At 49.0% G+C, this 17,500-nt stretch overlaps 1 protein-coding gene across 1 annotated transcript in view; it reads left to right on the top strand.

The window, feature by feature from the left end:
- The window catches only part of LOC135812934 (E3 ubiquitin-protein ligase RNF213-like), a 103,945-nt gene that overhangs the window by 29,567 nt on the left and 56,878 nt on the right, over positions 1-17,500 (top strand). The window lies entirely within an intron of this gene.

Genomic DNA, 17,500 nt, shown 5'->3' with positions numbered 1-17,500 from the left:
GTGCATACTTGAATGGATAGATATCTATATCGGTTCAACAGTGCATTTTCAAACCGTTGTAACTGTATCAATTCTTGGTCGACGTGACCGTTCGGGATATGTAGAAGGAAGACGCAACACGGCGTTCCCGACTGACCGTGCGAACAATCTGAGAACCACTGCGATAAACGGTAGTTGTGATAGCGCTCGTAATGATCGTCGTGGCAGGTTTGTGCTCTGATGAGGACGCTTGGCCAGCCTGGAGTGTGGGGTTTACCTTTTCTCTGTTTTTCTGCGGTTATCAAGGTAACACAGATTTGAATGATAGGCTGGACTCGTGTGATTGCAAAAAGAAATTGAACTCCATACGAGCAAGGAGAGAGAGAGAGTGGAATTTCCGAGGAAATCGATCTCTCATTCCAGTACATCCCTGGAGTGAGGTTGTTGGGCTTCAGGGCTGGTCTTGTGACACTCCTGCTATCAAGTTTGGCCTAGACTTTTCCTCTCGTCATGAGCTTTCCAGGATGTCCAAGATCATGGAAATCGTCCAAAGTCAAAGAAAGCAAACTACAATATAGTGACGATTTCAAAACTTGCCCCTGTGCATCGTATTCCGAAGAGCATTACAGACTAAAGAAGAACCATGTGATGATGCATACCGTAATGTCGCGTATAAAAGCAGGTGTGCACGGCCGTGTAAGCCGGGGTCCGAACCGTGCTTCTATTCAAGTTATGCTTCTGTTCAAAACCTGCTTCTACGTCAAAATCTTCAGTCTACACTGTACACTGTACTGTGCACATTGTCATGCATGTAGTGTGCACATACATGCACTTGCACGTATGCTTCTATTCAAATCCTGCTTCTGTGTCACGGCACGCTTCGAAAAATCGGCTTCTATTCGAGTCCTGCTTTCTATACAGGTCGTGCTTTTATACGCTACACTACAGTATGAGTTGGGGTGCATTTGTTTGGTACGATCTGTAACAGGATCATACAGCTGATGTACAAGGACCCGCTGTAACCATGGGAAATCCTTGCCCGTGAGGTTGTGCATCGTACCCTCAGTGCAAGTTCGCTATGACCAAAGTTACGAGCGCCGTAACTCGAGAACCGCGTATCCCATTGATTGTTCGAGGCGGCAGCTGAGTGTTTCTCTTCGTAGCATGAATTTATGATCTCTCTGAAAGACCAACAATTGACCAAGTTTTGAGAGATTAAAAATATTAATGTTTCCCTGTGCTTCGAGCACAGAAGCAAGGGTATTGGGCTTGAAAGTGCTACTTCACAGCCAGGCTGGAGTCATGAAAACGCTGACATTAATTTTGGATCCACAAGGATCGGAAAGGGTTAAATTACCATGCTTCTGTTGATGCTTGGCTGAAAGCGTAGACAACTCACTTAATTCTGCATGTTCCCCATATGTGCCCCCCCCCCCTCTCTCTCATTCTTTTTCCCACTTCTCTGGCTACACTAATTGTAGGTCAGCAGCAAGGACAAGCTGGAGCGTCTGTGCGGCCTTCCTACTGACCAATATCACTCGCAGGTCGGAGCGTTGCTCTCAAACGCCATCACGGATGCACTGGATGACCTCATCAAGGTACGCATTGTGACTGTCCTGAACGTTTTGGCGATAGGTGCTGGAAACTTGGAAAGCCCTTTTTTAAGCTAGATTTGGCTGGGAATTCACAAACACAGTGTTCAGACTTTTGAGCGGAATCTTGGAATGTTTGATCTATTTTGACCGTGCAGAAAGACAACGCAGGACAGTTTGTTTTCAACTCGTTGCGGACATTCCGCAGTGGAGGCACTAACCTGATTAGCAGGCTCCTGCACGACTTTGTTGGCCGCAAGGTGAAGTCTAGCAGCGACAGTGAGGAGGATGCCATGCTGAAGAACCTGCTGACATGGACGTGCTGGCCGTCCTACATCAGTCACTACTGTGAGTGTACCTGGGATGTTTCTTACTGTGTGTGTGTGCGTGTGTGTGCGTGTGTGTGTGTGTGCGTGCGTGTGTGCGCGCGTGCGTGCGCGCGTGTGTGTGTGGGGGGGGGGGGGTCTTTTTGAATCTCTCTCCCCTCTCCCCGCGGGGGACCCCCGTGACCAGTTTTGGCAGTGAGCAAGTACAAGTAGCGGGAGTGGGGGGAGGGGTGATGTGTGTTGTGTGGTGTGATACATGAACATTGTAGCCCCCCCCTGTCACGAGATTGTTCAGATCAGTTGCATGGCATTCAGTCAAAATTACCTGCGTACACCATCCAGCTGTATTGGCCTTTCTCAGCCAAGAAAAACGTCTCACAGCTGGCGGGAAAGTTAGTTGCTACGCCTGTCCAGTCTGTGATCGCTGTAAGAAATGGCCGTGAAGTGTGAACCCAGTCGTCTCACTGACATCTCTTCTTCGACTTGAGATGTCACATCCACCAGCGGGCCCAGAGATCGATTTACTTTGATTTTTTTGCATAGCAGTCACTGCTACACAGTTTTACAACTGACTAGCAACTCCCAGTATTGATTAGCAGTTTTCCTTCATCAAAAGTTTACGTGTATATCTGTCCAATAGCAGGATTTTGTACAGAAGAGGACAATAGCTGCAGTTGCTATTTGCTTTTCCAAGCGAACGGTTGACCTGAATATTTACGTTAGGGTTTTCGCTTGGGCTCGTTACATGTTCAGCGTCCTTCCGACTTCGAGTTCTTCACAACACAATGTCCTCCAACAGGGCAGTTCCGCTGATTCCTTCGACAAAGAAAGCTGAGGAAAGTGCTCAAACGATCGTGACACTTCGTGCAAAGCGCACAGAATTTTCGCTTTTCTCCTTTTCTTCATCGAAACGAATCGACACTCCTGGCGCGTCCAGTTCTTTTTCCCACTTCTGGACGGTGATCAGACTCACTGACATGTTGCCTACATGAGACTACGAACCATCTACCGTAAAGTCTTGTATAAAAGCCGCGGCTTCTATGATCATGACTTTCTTGGTGAAATTTTGCAGGCTTCTATACAAGACAGGTGTTTCTATGTATGTCAACACTAAAACCAGGCTTATGTGTGATTTGATGGGTCCAAAATTGCGGCTTCTATTCGAGGGCGGCTTCTATTCAAGTGCGGCTTTTATACAAAACTTTACGGTATTTCAGCTGTGTCTTGTCGAACAGAAACAAACTGAATTAAGCTTGACAGTGAAAGAAGAAAGGAGAACTTCAGGGATAGTCGCCGCCGTGTACAAAACTTCAAAAGACTGCAGTCGACTAGTCATGTACGACCAGTGCTTGTGCAGTGTCCAAAATCATAAAGAGCGCGATCCGCGACCCGCGCGCGGACTCAGTAGGACAGTCCAGTTGGTTGGAGTAGTAAAATACTACTCCCTAGTCAGCAGTGGTGTACAACAGTCGCATGTAAACTGCACACAATCAGTACAGAACGGTCTTTGTACATACCGCTATGCATATGCGCATGGCCAGTGCATCCCAGTTTTGGGCGATAAAAAAACGAAAAGCGAATCGCAGCCAGTGAATTTTGATTCGCAAACTGCGATGCGAACCCGGATAAATCGATCCCTGTTGGGCCATTATCATGAGGTAATATTATCAGCCCAACAACAAACACTTATCATGTAATAGCTTTTTGTTTAGAGGAAAGCAAATCAGCACACGAAGCACAGAAGCCATATAGCTTCGACTAGGCCTTTCGTACCATTGCTTTTCAGGTCGAGGCCTAGTCGAAGCTATACTATGGCTTCTGTGCTGATTATCATGTAATCGTGACACAAGCATGAGATGCACACTGTGTAGGAAGGGAGGAAAAAAGGATTGGGAATGTTGTTACTCCGAGTTACATGCCACGTAACCCAGATGACACGAACGCGAGATGTATAATGTATGTGTTACACCAGAGAGTCGGTTCTCTCGCCTATCCGGGTATTTTTTTGGGGGAAAATGGATGTGTGCGGTTATGCGAGGTCTGACTGTATTATGGAGATACATACTGTGACAATCCTCTGTTGTCTTCTTTCCAATGCGGCAGGGCAACCATCGTCGCCGGGTGCAAGTCGCGGCAGCGGCCTGGACGCCGAGGCCTCCGAAGTGCTCATGAAGGGTATGAGCTCCCTGGAGACACTGCTGAAGCGGCTGGCCACCGGCGACGTCTCGGTGGCGCACACGCGCCTGGCCCACCAGCACCGCGCCCAGCTGCTGCTGCTCTGCGAGGAGATGGACAAGGCGTGTCGCAAGGCCGCCGACGCCAAGACCGCCGCCAGCAGCCACGCCAAGAACGTGGAGAGCCAGCTGGCCGCCTGTCTGCGTCTGATCGAGGAGCTGGAGGAGAAACAGGCGCGGCTGCAGTGCATCTTTTCACTGTGCCATTACGGAAATATCAACATCAGTAAGGACTGTTTTGATTCCCGCTATAAAATAAAGTATACAACAAAAAAGGAGTTAATGCACAGTCGGACTTGATTATTAGCGATTCTGATTTCGATTACCGATGTTCCCTTCTGAAGGCACACGTCACAAAGTATTCACATGCCATTCTTGAAATGAGCCGGTGTGTGCTGTAGTGCTAATGCAGCAGTGAAGAAATGTGCGGCACTGGAGGGTGCAAAACATTGAATTTGTGCTATCCAGTGAGCTAATGCAGCAGTCAGGTGTACGAGTGGAGTGTAAATTAAATTTCCTTTCAAATCAAATCTGAATGCGCGATTTGTGCGTGTGTGCGGGAGGGTGCAGGTGTATGTGTGTGTGTGTGTGTGTGTGTGTGTGTGTGTGTGTGTGTGTGTGTGTGTGTGTGTGTGTGTGTGTGTGTGTGTGTGTGTGTGTGTGTGTGCGTGCTCGCGTGCGTGATGTGTGTGTGTGTGTGTGTGTGTGTGTGTGTGTGTGTGTGTGTCCCATATGGTGCAGTGGTATGTGCAGTCGATTTCCAATCGATAGATTGCGGGTTCAATTCCCGACGATTATGGTCGCACACGTCTTTCTTCTCATGCTCCTAGCTCTTCTTTCATTCTCCTGGGTGGTTACCAACAGCCAGTGTATGCCGGAGTATGTGGTGTGGTGTGTGTGTGTGTGTCGAAAAAGAAAAAAGAATAAAAAAATGAAAAAATGAAAATTAGGGATTCACTGGCCAGAAAAAGCCACTTCAATCAGCTGTGTGACGGATACCAGGCTAAAAATTAGTGGCGGTCAATTCATCAGCCTTGCAAGCTGTTGAATGGTGTAATCCCAGCACTAGTTGCTATGTCTAACATAGCTGTTCGCTATCATTGCTTCTGCGATGGGCAGGTCTGAGGTCTGAGGTGTGTGTGCGTGTGTGTGTGTGTGCTTTAATCCCACTGTGTGTGTTTGTTGTTGCATTGCCGCGTGTTCCCAGCTGTAGCTGGTGGAGACGAGCTTCGCCGGGCTGTCCAGTCGACGATCACACCGCGACGGGTGAACGAGCTGAAGCGTCTGTTCCACTACAGCGCCGAGGTTGCCGAGATGCTGGACCCATTTAAGGCCGCTTATCAGAACCCGATGTTTGTGCGCATGTGCGAGGCGCAGTGCAAGAAGATGCGCTCGAGCGAGTCACTGTCCGCTTCCACTGCCCTGGTACTCAGTCTGGATCAGATTGCGCTCGGGGTGAGTTGATTATCCGCTGCGATCTCTTTCTTGTACAGGTAGAATGACAGTAGTTTGAACACCCCGCCCAACTGCGCTTGTATCTCTCTTTTAAAACCAGGCACCCTATGGGTGAATTTGAGTGGAAATATTACTACTCTTTTGCCAAGTTTAGGGTTCACGGCTTGCCACTAAAAGCACCCGTCACGTGCGCCTCCATTTTGGATTATGGACGCGCGCTACAGGCCGCGACAGCGCCTATCGAAGTAAAAAAATATCGACTCGAAGTCTAGCCGGAGAGCGTACTTTTTGAATTTTTCCTTGGCTTCAGTGGCTTCACTTCACTCGGGCTTTGCATTTTTCTGACTGACCTGGACTTGATGATGGCGGCGGTGGCGGTCTTGGCGAAAGATCCAGTTCCATCTGAGACATTCTGTCGTCTTTTCTTATCTGCTGAGGTTCTGGCAAAGCGCAGCTGCATCGAACCTGACTAGATGTAGCTGCACGCATCCTTTGTTTGCCCTGCAAATCTCGATCTGTTGCTCTTCTTGCTGTTTGGCCGCTGATGCCATGGAAGAAAATATTCTTCCTGTAAAGAGGCCGAAACTGAGCTAGGGCACGTCAAGATATGTAGGGTATACAAAGAAAAAGAAATGTCATGGTCGTTTCAGCAGCTCACGACAGCCAACACGCTCCATTGTCGGGATTGGAAGTATCCAGCACGGCTGTTCCGAGCGCTGCTGCTCTTGTTATTCTTCTTCTTCAGAAATTCTCCACACCTTGTCGGCCAAAGTACGCGCGCGCGTGCACGGAAAATAGATTCACTGAGCCGTTTCTTGTTCGATTTTGACAAATAATGGCTTGTTGTTTTGCTCTCGACCTTGGCTATCCTTCTACCGTTCAGTATTTTACGGAAACGCAACGGCTCCCCCTGTTTTTTTAGCCGAACTTTGGCCAAAGTTACTGGAAAACCCGGAACTCGTTTGAAAAAATACGAACGGTGGAAGTCTTGGAACGTCTTTCGTGCGTGTGGATTCAAAAATTCAGGCAGTTTGAGCCAACCGTAATGAATCCCGTAGAGTTGAAAGTGAGTGATATTGATGGGAAAATGCGATTTGAGCACTGACCGATTGTGTGGGACAGTATATGCACGCGCCTGTCACGTGCATGATGTAGCTGGCGACGCTAGCATGCCAATCCGTGAACCCTAAAGTTTGAGTGACGTCGTATCCCAGATCTCTGGCCCTTCCCTAGCAAAATGTACATAGTTGTCCCAAACTATTTCTATTTTCGTACACCCTGCATAATAGGTATGTAGCAATGGCACACCTGCACATGATGCACCCTTGCATGCATACCACATGTACCCAGTAGGACAGTGTTCATAGTAATATAATAAAATGAAATGAAATAAAATGAACGTTCTCCTCCTATGTTATCATATCTCTTAATTTGCTAAATCCTATATACAGGATTTTGGTCATATTTTTCAACTCAAAATGGGTGTGGCATGAGAATAGCAAAAAGTATGTGACCAATTCTTCCTTGCTAGGTCTTAGTAGATATCGAGAGTTGAATAAGATAATTTTTTCAAACACTAACATCTCAGGCTCATCTCCTTGCCCAATATTACTAAGGCCTGTGCCCTATTTTACGATTCCTATATATAGGATTTGAGATTTTATTGGACCTTGTTTTATCCTTAAAACTGGTAGTTTCATGACGGCATGTGCGATATGTCGTCAAGAAACCATCCCGTGCCACACCTGCAATGTTCTTCTGCACATTCACTGCTTCAGTCCTTTCCATGACAGCAGCTGAACAATTATGCTCAAATTTTCAATTATTGCTGAAAATGGGTATTCATCAGAAATATTATCGCCCTATGAATCTAAAATGTAAACATTCATGCCTCAAACATATTTTACAACTTCCATGAAAACCATTATGCCGTTATTATTGGTCGTGATGACCAAAAACAACGGCATAAAAGGCACACATTTTCAAATCCTATATATAGGATTTTTGGCCAGCAAATTAAGAGATAAGTTAGAACCTTCCAAGTTGGAAGGCTGTTGGAGTGCGCATCCAAGATGTGCTAGAGCTGTCAGGCAGTTAGTTGTAGAACGTCAGTACCGTACCATCAGTCCGTGTCGTGCAATGTTATCGCATGAGCTGATTGTTTAGTAACTGGTGGTGTTAGTGGACATTATAGCGTAGCTTCTTCCCTTTCCCTTTCTATGAAACGAGAGAGCTTGGAAGCTCAGGGCTCTACGTTATGCTTTTTTGCCTTGATGACCTAGACAAAAAAAGCATAGGGATGTTATAAATTCTTATAAATTTCTACTTTTTGTTTTTAGACGTAACCTGGGATTCGAACCCGCACTATCGCCCTACATGCATCCCGGATACACTTCGCATACATACTAATTCTTCCAAGTTTGTTACAGACACTTGAACATGAATTCACAATTATTGTATTTGCTCGTTCGAATTTATTTGTATTTTGTTTCTCTCACCTTTCACTATTCCCGAGTTGTTCACGTACGTGCGTGCTCCACTCTGCTGCAGTTAGAGGCAGCTACTCTACATGCAGTCGAGTCGATTCTATTGTGTATCTGCATGTCTCCTTGACAATATCTGTCCAGCTCTAAATAATTAGAATTAAATTCCTTCTCTCTTCTCTCTCGCTTCTTCTCTTCGATTTATTTATTTTCGCTTCTCTCAGTTATTTTTGTTTTGTTTGTACTTTGTACGCTATCGCTCTATCTGCATGACGCGATGCAGTTTATGTATGTCGTCACTCCTTGGGGCGCCGTGCCTGCACCTTTGGGGCGCAGTGCACCGGATGCGCAGTGACCTCTACGATGTACGCCAGAGCTAGGCATTTTTTGGCTGCGTGTTTCCTTTTGCGCTGCGAGCTTTTTTGTTTTGAGGCTACATGTACCCGTGTCGCTTTTTGCTTTCAGAAGTCTTTGAGTTTCAGTTTTTATTCCACTTTGTAAAGAACAAGAACAAGCAATGGTTCGAAGGAAATCTTGTCTACCATGGCCACAGGGCCGCAACATGGTCCTTCGAGCCGGATGAGCAGTTCTAAAGAAATATACAGTCTTCAGATTACAGAAACACAGCAATGTTGCTGCGAAATCGTAGAGGTAAGGGCGAAACGGATATGGCCGATGTCGCCGAGCAGGCTGCTGAGCTGGAGTTGCCAGCATCCCCTGCCTCACTCGCCTCATCGATGAGATCGTCCTCCTCCGTGAAACGGCAAAAAGCGGAGGCCAATTTGGAGATGGCACGACGTTTGATGGCAATTGAGGAGGCGGATGCGCAAGAACGACTGGATAGGCAGAGGCGTGTGCTTCAATTGGAGTTGGAGGCGCGCCATGCCCAAATCGACAGCACCTCGTCCTCTCGTTCGCGACGATCGTCTCGTCCTGCATCCAGTGCGCCGACACAGCATTTGAGGCCGTTGTTGGCATCGTCGACTACCCGATCAGCAGCGTCGTTGATCAGCTCTGGCCAGGAGAATAAAGTAGAAGTAAGCTCATCTCAGCCCCGATTAGAAACAGTGTGTAAACTTCCGGGAAAGTCCGCCTTGACAGCTACTAGGCATTGGGTAGAGACCCAGAAACCCGTCACTGCACACGCCACATTTGCGCCAGTTGCGGCAGGGACAACAGCAACAAAGCCAGCTCAGGAGAGTCCTGAGGCTGGAGGCCTGCACCCAGCGCAAGCAGCAAACGGCATGCAGAAGTTTCTGATCCGACAGACGGTTGGTCGTGACTTGCCGGCATTCTCTGGCGACTCGGAGGAGTGGCCCATATTCGCCTCGACCTACCAGAGGACGTCAGACGAGTGTGGGTTTTCGCCATCGGAAAATGTAATTCGGCTGCAACGTTGCCTAAAAGGCCCAGCCAAGGCTGCCGTCGGAGCGATGCTCACCGTGCCGGAGAACCTGCCGACGGTACTCCAAGTCCTCGAAAGCCGGTTTGGTCGACCGGATGCTGTGATTGCTGCCATGATCGGGAAAGCCAAGGCCATTGGACAGGTCAAGCCAGGAGACTTTGATAGTCTTATCAACCTGTCCACTGCTGTGACGACTCTAGTTACTACCATGGAACACCTTCGAAGTGAAGGTCACATGTATAACCCTCAGCTACGTCAAGAGCTTGTTGGTAGGTTGCCAACATCCCTGCGACTGCAGTGGGGAGAAGTACTTGTGCGTCAGGGTAGCCATGACATCAGCTTGCGAGTGTTTTCTTTGTGGCTGGCGGACAAGGCTGAAGCAGCTGTGCGCGTCGTGGATCTGCCGGGTACCCGAACCGACAAGACGCAGCGGGTGTACAGTCACCAGGAAGTTTCGACAGTATACAGCACAGCAGCAGCGACGGCACCAGCAAGTGCAACCAGTAAAACTCAGTCAGCCTGCCTTTGCTGCAAACAAGTGCAGCATGCCCTCAGTAAGTGTTCAACATTCACGAAGCTTGGCCAGAAAGCCCGTTTTGAGCTGGTAAAACGTCATCGTCTTTGCTTTTCTTGCCTGGCCAGTGGACACGCTACCAGGGAGTGTGGCAGCAGGAAGCAGTGCAGTGAGCCTGACTGCAAGTACTACCATCATGTGCTCCTGCACAAGGGCAAGGCCGCAGAGAAGCCAGTCGACACTTGTGGGCACACTGGTATTCCTGGTACAACCCGAGTGTTGCTGAGAGTGTTGCCAGTGACGGTTAGTGGCCCAAAGGGCTGTGTGGAGACACTTGCTCTGCTGGACGAAGCCTCAACTGTCACGCTAATGGACAAGGCCTTAGCGGATGACATAGGTGCTGTTGGACAGTCGGATCCCCTGCATATGGCATGGACGAATTCGACGACGCACACGGACAACTCGTCATGCAGAGTCTCTGTATCGGTCAATGGCAGCGATGGCACCCAGCATCAAATGGATGATGTGAGAACAGCCAAGGACCTCAAGTTGCATTCGCAGTCAATAGATGGCAGAGGGCTGGCGAGTCGATGGCCTCATTTAGATGACTCCAGAGTGGCGTCGTACCCAGCAGTACAACCAAGGATGCTCATTGGGCAAGACAACGGACACCTCACAGTGGCACGTGAAGTCGTCGAAGGCCCGCCAAATGCACCTATGCTGACGAGAACACTTCTTGGTTGGGTCGTGCACGGTCGCATTGGAGCCCGGACTCACCAAGATCAACTCGAACCGGAGGCGATCTACCACATCTCGCAGCCAACGTCGGATGAGTGCATCGACACGACCGAAGTGAAGAAGGAGTTCGTTGCGGCGACAACATCTCCGCCAAGGCCCCAGCAAATTGCCGAAGCGCTGCCTGACGTCAACCGATTCTCGTCATGGAAACGTCTCATCTGCACAACCGCGTATGTTGCCAGGTTCATCGCAAACACACGGGCCAGAGTTCGCGGCCAAACTGTCGGATCAACTGCAGCCATCTCAGCCAAGGAAATGGATGCGGCCGAGCAGCTCTGGATGAAATCTGTGCAGGCAGAGTGTTTTGCCGAAGAAGTGGCTTTGTTGAGCGATGGCCAGCCTGTCAGCACCAGCAGTCGTCTACGACAGCTAGCGCCAGCCATTGATGAGGACGGGATCCTGCGGGTTCAGGGTCGCCTCACACATGCGACGGAAATGACGTACAGTGCGAAACATCCGGCTATCCTGTGTCCGAAGCATAGGTACACACAGCTCCTAGTCCATGAATACCATCTGCGTTCTGGCCATCATGGACACGAGAGGACATTGAATGAGCTTCGCCAGCAGTACTGGGTGACGACAGGTCGAGCAGCTGTGAAGCGAGCATGGTCTGAGTGTCAATGCTGCAAGAACCAACGAGCCAATCCCAAGCCACCTGTAATGGGAAATCTACCTGTCCAGCGCTTGACCCCGTTTCTGCGACCATTCACGTTCACCGGGCTGGACTATTTCGGGCCGTTGCACATCAAGATCGGGAGGCGCCGCGAACTACGCTACGGTGCGTTGTTCACATGTCTGAGTACTCGCGCTGTACATTTGGAAGTGGCTCACTCTCTGAACACTGATAGTGCCATCATGGCAATCAGGCGAATGTGCGCCCGGCGAGGTTGCCCCCAAGAAATCCACTCGGATAATGGAACCAATTTCCGAGGAGCTGACAGGGAGCTGAAGGCGGCATTGGAAGATTTCCGCCAAGACCGACTAGCTGCTGAGTGTTCCAGTAAGGGCATCTCATGGCACTTCAACCCGCCACTTGCTCCCCACATGGGTGGAAGCTGGGAGCGCCTCGTCAGAGCAGTGAAGATCGCTATGAAATCCGTCATGAAGGAGCGTGTCGTGACAGAAGAAGTACTAGCCACAGTCTTCGCTGAAGCCGAGCAACTCGTGAATAGTCGGCCGCTGACTCACGTCTCAGTAGATCCTGATGATGAAGAGTCCCTCACACCCAACCACTTCCTCATTGGGTCCAGTAGTGCAACTAGTCGGCCAGGCGTGTTTGTAGATGCTGATTTGTGCCTGAGGAAGCACTGGCGGATTGCACAGAAGATCACCGACGAATTCTGGAAGAGGTGGATCTTGGAATACCGGCCAGAACTCACCAGGCGGAGGAAGTGGCAGGACGGCACACCGTCACTGGCTGTAGGTGATGTCGTGGTGGTCGTCGACAGCAACCAGCCACGAGGGCAGTGGCCTCGGGGCCGACTAGAGGCTGTACATCCGGGCAGTGATGGCATTGTGCGGGTGGCAGATGTGCGCACCAAGTCTGGACTGTACCGGCGCCCAGTCGTTAAGCTTGCCAAGCTGGACGTGCTGCGCTAACTTTGTTTGTGACTTGTAACAGGTCATCGGTTCCCTGTTACCAGGGGGGAGAATGTTACAGACACTTGAACATGAATTCACAATTATTGTATTTGCTCGTTCGAATTTATTTGTATTTTGTTTCTCTCACCTTTCACTATTCCCGAGTTGTTCACGTACGTGCGTGCTCCACTCTGCTGCAGTTAGAGGCAGCTACTCTACATGCAGTCGAGTCGATTCTATTGTGTATCTGCATGTCTCCTTGACAATATCTGTCCAGCTCTAAATAATTAGAATTAAATTCCTTCTCTCTTCTCTCTCGCTTCTTCTCTTCGATTTATTTATTTTCGCTTCTCTCAGTTATTTTTGTTTTGTTTGTACTTTGTACGCTATCGCTCTATCTGCATGACGCGATGCAGTTTATGTATGTCGTCACTCCTTGGGGCGCCGTGCCTGCACCTTTGGGGCGCAGTGCACCGGATGCGCAGTGACCTCTACGATGTACGCCAGAGCTAGGCATTTTTTGGCTGCGTGTTTCCTTTTGCGCTGCGAGCTTTTTTGTTTTGAGGCTACATGTACCCGTGTCGCTTTTTGCTTTCAGAAGTCTTTGAGTTTCAGTTTTTATTCCACTTTGTAAAGAACAAGAACAAGCAATGGTTCGAAGGAAATCTTGTCTACCATGGCCACAGGGCCGCAACATGGTCCTTCGAGCCGGATGAGCAGTTCTAAAGAAATATACAGTCTTCAGATTACAGAACAGGGCAAAGGTGCCGCAACAAAGTTGCTTCACGTTATGATCTTGTATTTGAAAGCCCTATTTGAATATGCATTGTGGCCGGTCGTCTTTGATTGTACGGTACGGGACAGGTACGGGACAGGTACGGGACAGGTACGGGGCAGGTACGGGACAGGTACGGTCGAGGGTAATACGACACCATCTACCGCCTTGATGACGGCAAAAAAAGAATAGGGATGTTAACAAAATTTCAATTCTCCTGTTTTTTTCAGGCATTACCTGGGATTCGAACCCGCACTATCGCCCTACATGCATCCCCCCATACACTTCGCATTCATACTCATTCTTCCAAGTTGCTTCACGTTATGATCTTGCGTTTGAAAGCCCTATTTGAACATTGCGGCCAGCTGTGTTTGATGGTACGGTACGGTACGGGACAGATACGGGATAGCGCCAGGCGTGACACAAACACACAAACAAACAAACACCAAACGAGAGAGCTTGGAAGCTCAGGGCCCTACGCTATGCTTTTTTGCCTTGATGACCTAGACAAAAAAAAGCATAGGGATGTTATAAATTCTTAAAGAGGAACTGTCACCAAAAATTTCTTTGTCTTATCTTGTAGTTCTTTGGCTCCTGATCACGATGGTGTTATCCGTTTTTCTCTGCGATGGCTGGAAGTGGGTGAAAACTTGAAAAGAAGGTGCCCAAAATTGTCCCGAAGTACCGAGTGACGTCACGCCGGACTTGACCTCCACGCGTACATTCGTCGTCAAAAACGAAGTCCAGCCCGTGTGCTCGTCGATCGAGCTAGCTGTTCCAATGTACGGTGCACGTGTGCCTTTTGAACTGTAACACAGATGGGTACGTCGTACCGAAGGAGAATGCCAAAGAGGCAGAGACCCACGTGCAGCTACACAGCCAAATCAAAATAAAAAGCAGCTGAGCTTTCACCTTTTTGACTTCTTCCGCGAGGACGAGGATCTAAGTTTTATTTTGTGAGCACGGAAGTACGCCGTTGTTTTGAACTTTTCGTGTGAGGAACAACACGATGATGAGTGCGTATGCAGAAAACAGTACTCCTCCGGCCGGCGATAACACCACCAACCCGAGCCCCAAAGGAACGCAATGTAGTTAGGTGAAGGCGATTCATCTGGCGATGTTGCTCAAGATGCAGATGACGAACTCCGACGTCTTTCATTTCAGAGCCGGGTGGGCAACATCGCCACCTTCGATACAACGACATAATTTTCAAGTATGAGGTATGTGTGTCACACTAACAGCAAACAAACATCCTTCCACTCCTTCGTAATCACAAAATGGAGGAAGTACCAGTGCGACAAACTGCAGTCGACTTTTGTTTATTTTGTCCCTTTTTGGCGTTCTCATTGTGTACAAAGTACACATCGAGCGTCCGAGTTCAGAAGGCAAGCGTGCACCGTACATCGAACAGTTGGCTCGATCGACGAGCACACGGGCTGGACTTCGTTTTTGACGATGAAAGTACGCGTGGAGGTCAAGTCCGGCGTGACGTCACTCGGTACTTCGGGACAATTTTGGGCACCTTCTTTTCAAGTTTTCACCCACTTCCAGTCATCGCAGAGAAAAACGAATAACACCATCGTGATCAGGAGCCAAAGAACTACAAGATAAGACAAAGAAAATTTTTGGTGACAGTTCCCCTTTAAACAAATTCCTTTTTTTAAGACATGACCTGGGATTCGAACCCGCACTATCGCGCGCCCTGCATGCATCCCCCGATACACTTCGCATACATACTAATTCTTCCAAGTTGCTTCACGTTATGATCTTGCATTTGAAAGCCCTATTTGAATATGCATTGTGATCGAGGGTAATACGACACCGTCTACCGCCTTGATGACGGCAAAAAAAGCATAGGGATGTTATAAATTTCTCAATTCTCCTATTTTTTTAGGCATATCCTGGGATTCGAACCCGCACTATCGCCCTACATGCATTCCCCCATACACTTCGCATTCATACCCATTCTTCCAAGTTGCTTCACATTATGATCTTGCGTTTGAAAGCCCTATTTGAATATTGCGGCCAGCTGTATGTGGCCAGCTGTGTTTGATGGTACGGTACGGTATGGGACAGATACGGGATAGCGCCAGGCGTGACACAAACACACAAACAAACACAAACACACAAACAAACAAACACACAAATACCAAATTAAAGCTGTGTGGACCCTGGCTAGCGCCAGACGTTACTGAAGTAACGTCTTCTGCATAGCTACGGGAATTAAAGTGTGGACCCTGGCTAGCGCCAGACGTTACTGAAGTAACGTCTTCTGCATAGCTACGGGAATAAACATTTTTGTAATTGTCCTGCATGCTCCTCTCTCTCGCCTGTGCCGTGCAGCTATACCAACCGGTTATGCGCGATTGGTCGCGCATTTTCATCGACACGGAGAGCCAGGTCATTCAGCTGCACACTGTGGAGCACTTCTTCGGCGGTATGAGTGACAAAGCAGCCGTCCTCAGCTGCATGGCCAAGTCGTGCCTCAAAGCCGAGTCGGCGCCCACCAACATCTGCCAACGTACCGGGTACGGACAGAGTTACCAAGTGCAGTCACAACATTTGTGGCAGCTGAACCAGATGCCGCCCGTTTCGTTTCGTTTGTCGTTGCTGCTGCTGCTGCTGCTGCTGCTGCTGCTGCTGCTGCTGCTGTTGCTGTTGCTGCTGTTGCTGTTTTGAACTTTTTGTTTCGTTAAGTCACTCCTCGATCAAATGTTGTCCTGTTGCAAGGAGCATTCGCTCCCTCCAATTAGCAGCACTATTGCATGTATATTGTATAATGTAGTTCTTGTATTGTTTTGCATTGGTCCTGCATGACAGTAAATGTGAGTCGTGGCAGCACATGCAAACAGTATTTGTACGTCATTTCAAGCAGGTAATTGGCAGCAATCACTGAAAATTGCTGTCACCAATTTTCTTTCTTTGCAGATGGATCAAAGACCGAGTTGTCAAGATCAACTTCTTCTTTCAGATGCTGGGAGCTGGCAATGCAGCTCGTGACATTCTGCAGATCCGTGAACACTTGCAGCTGACGGGCAACTTCGATGATGTGCATTTTATTTGCAACCAGGTAGGGTTGTGTGTGTGTGTGTGTGTGTGTGTGTGTGTGTGTGTGTGTGTGCGCGTACGTGCGTGTGCGTGTGTGTGCGTGTATGTTGGTGTGTGCATGTGTGATGCATCTATCCATGCATGCATCCGCCCACCCATCCGTCCATCCATCCACCCATCCATCCATCCACCCATCCACCCATCCACCCATCCATCCATCCACCCATCCACCCATCCACCCATCCACCCATCCACCCATCCATCCATCCACCCATCCACCCATCCACCCATCCACCCATCCATCCATCCATCCATCCATCCACCCATCCATCCATCCATCCATCCACCCATCCATCCATCCACCCATCCATCCATCCATCCATCCATCCACCCATCCATCCATCCACCCATCCATCCATCCACCCATCCATCCATCCACCCATCCACCCATCCACCCATCCATCCATCCATCCATCCATCCATCCACCCATCCACCCATCCATCCATCCATTCATCCATCCACCCATCCATCCATCCATCCATCCACCCATCCATCCATCCACCCATCCATCCATCCATCCATCCATCCACCCATCCATCCATCCACCCATCCATCCATCCACCCATCCATCCATCCACCCATCCACCCATCCACCCATCCATCCATCCATCCATCCATCCATCCATCCACCCATCCACCCATCCATCCATGCATCCACCCATCCATGCATCCACCCATCCATCCATGCATCCACCCATTCATCCATCCACCCATCCATCCATCCAGCCATCCACCCATTCATCCATCCATCCACCCATCCATCCATGCATCCACCCATTCATCCATCCATCCATCCATCCATCCACCCATTCATCCATCCATCCATCCATCCACCCATCCATCCATCCATCCATCCATCCATCCATCCATCCATCCACCCATCCATCCACCCATCCATCCACCCATCCATCCACCCATCCATCCATGCATCCACCCATTCATCCATCCATCCATCCATCCATCCACCCATTCATCCATCCATCCATCCATCCATCCATCCACCCATCCACCCATTCATCCATCCACCCATCCATCCATCCAGCCATCCACCCATTCATCCATCCATCTAGCCAGCCAGCCAGCCACCCATGCATCCATCCCATCGTTCATCCATCCTATGGTTCATTAACTGTAAAACCGGAAATTTTCGGTGGATATGTATTTTCGGTAACTTCGGCCCAGGTAATTTTGTACCTAAAATAAAACGTGACCTAAAATTCAACCATGTCATGCCACACAGTGTGCAAAA

The sequence above is a fragment of the Sycon ciliatum genome, chromosome 3 (assembly GCF_964019385.1).
Source record: "Sycon ciliatum chromosome 3, ocSycCili1.1, whole genome shotgun sequence".
Classification (NCBI taxonomy): domain Eukaryota; kingdom Metazoa; phylum Porifera; class Calcarea; order Leucosolenida; family Sycettidae; genus Sycon; species Sycon ciliatum.
Note: the sequence above shows the minus strand (reverse complement) of the source record. Positions and strands in the feature narration are given on the sequence as shown.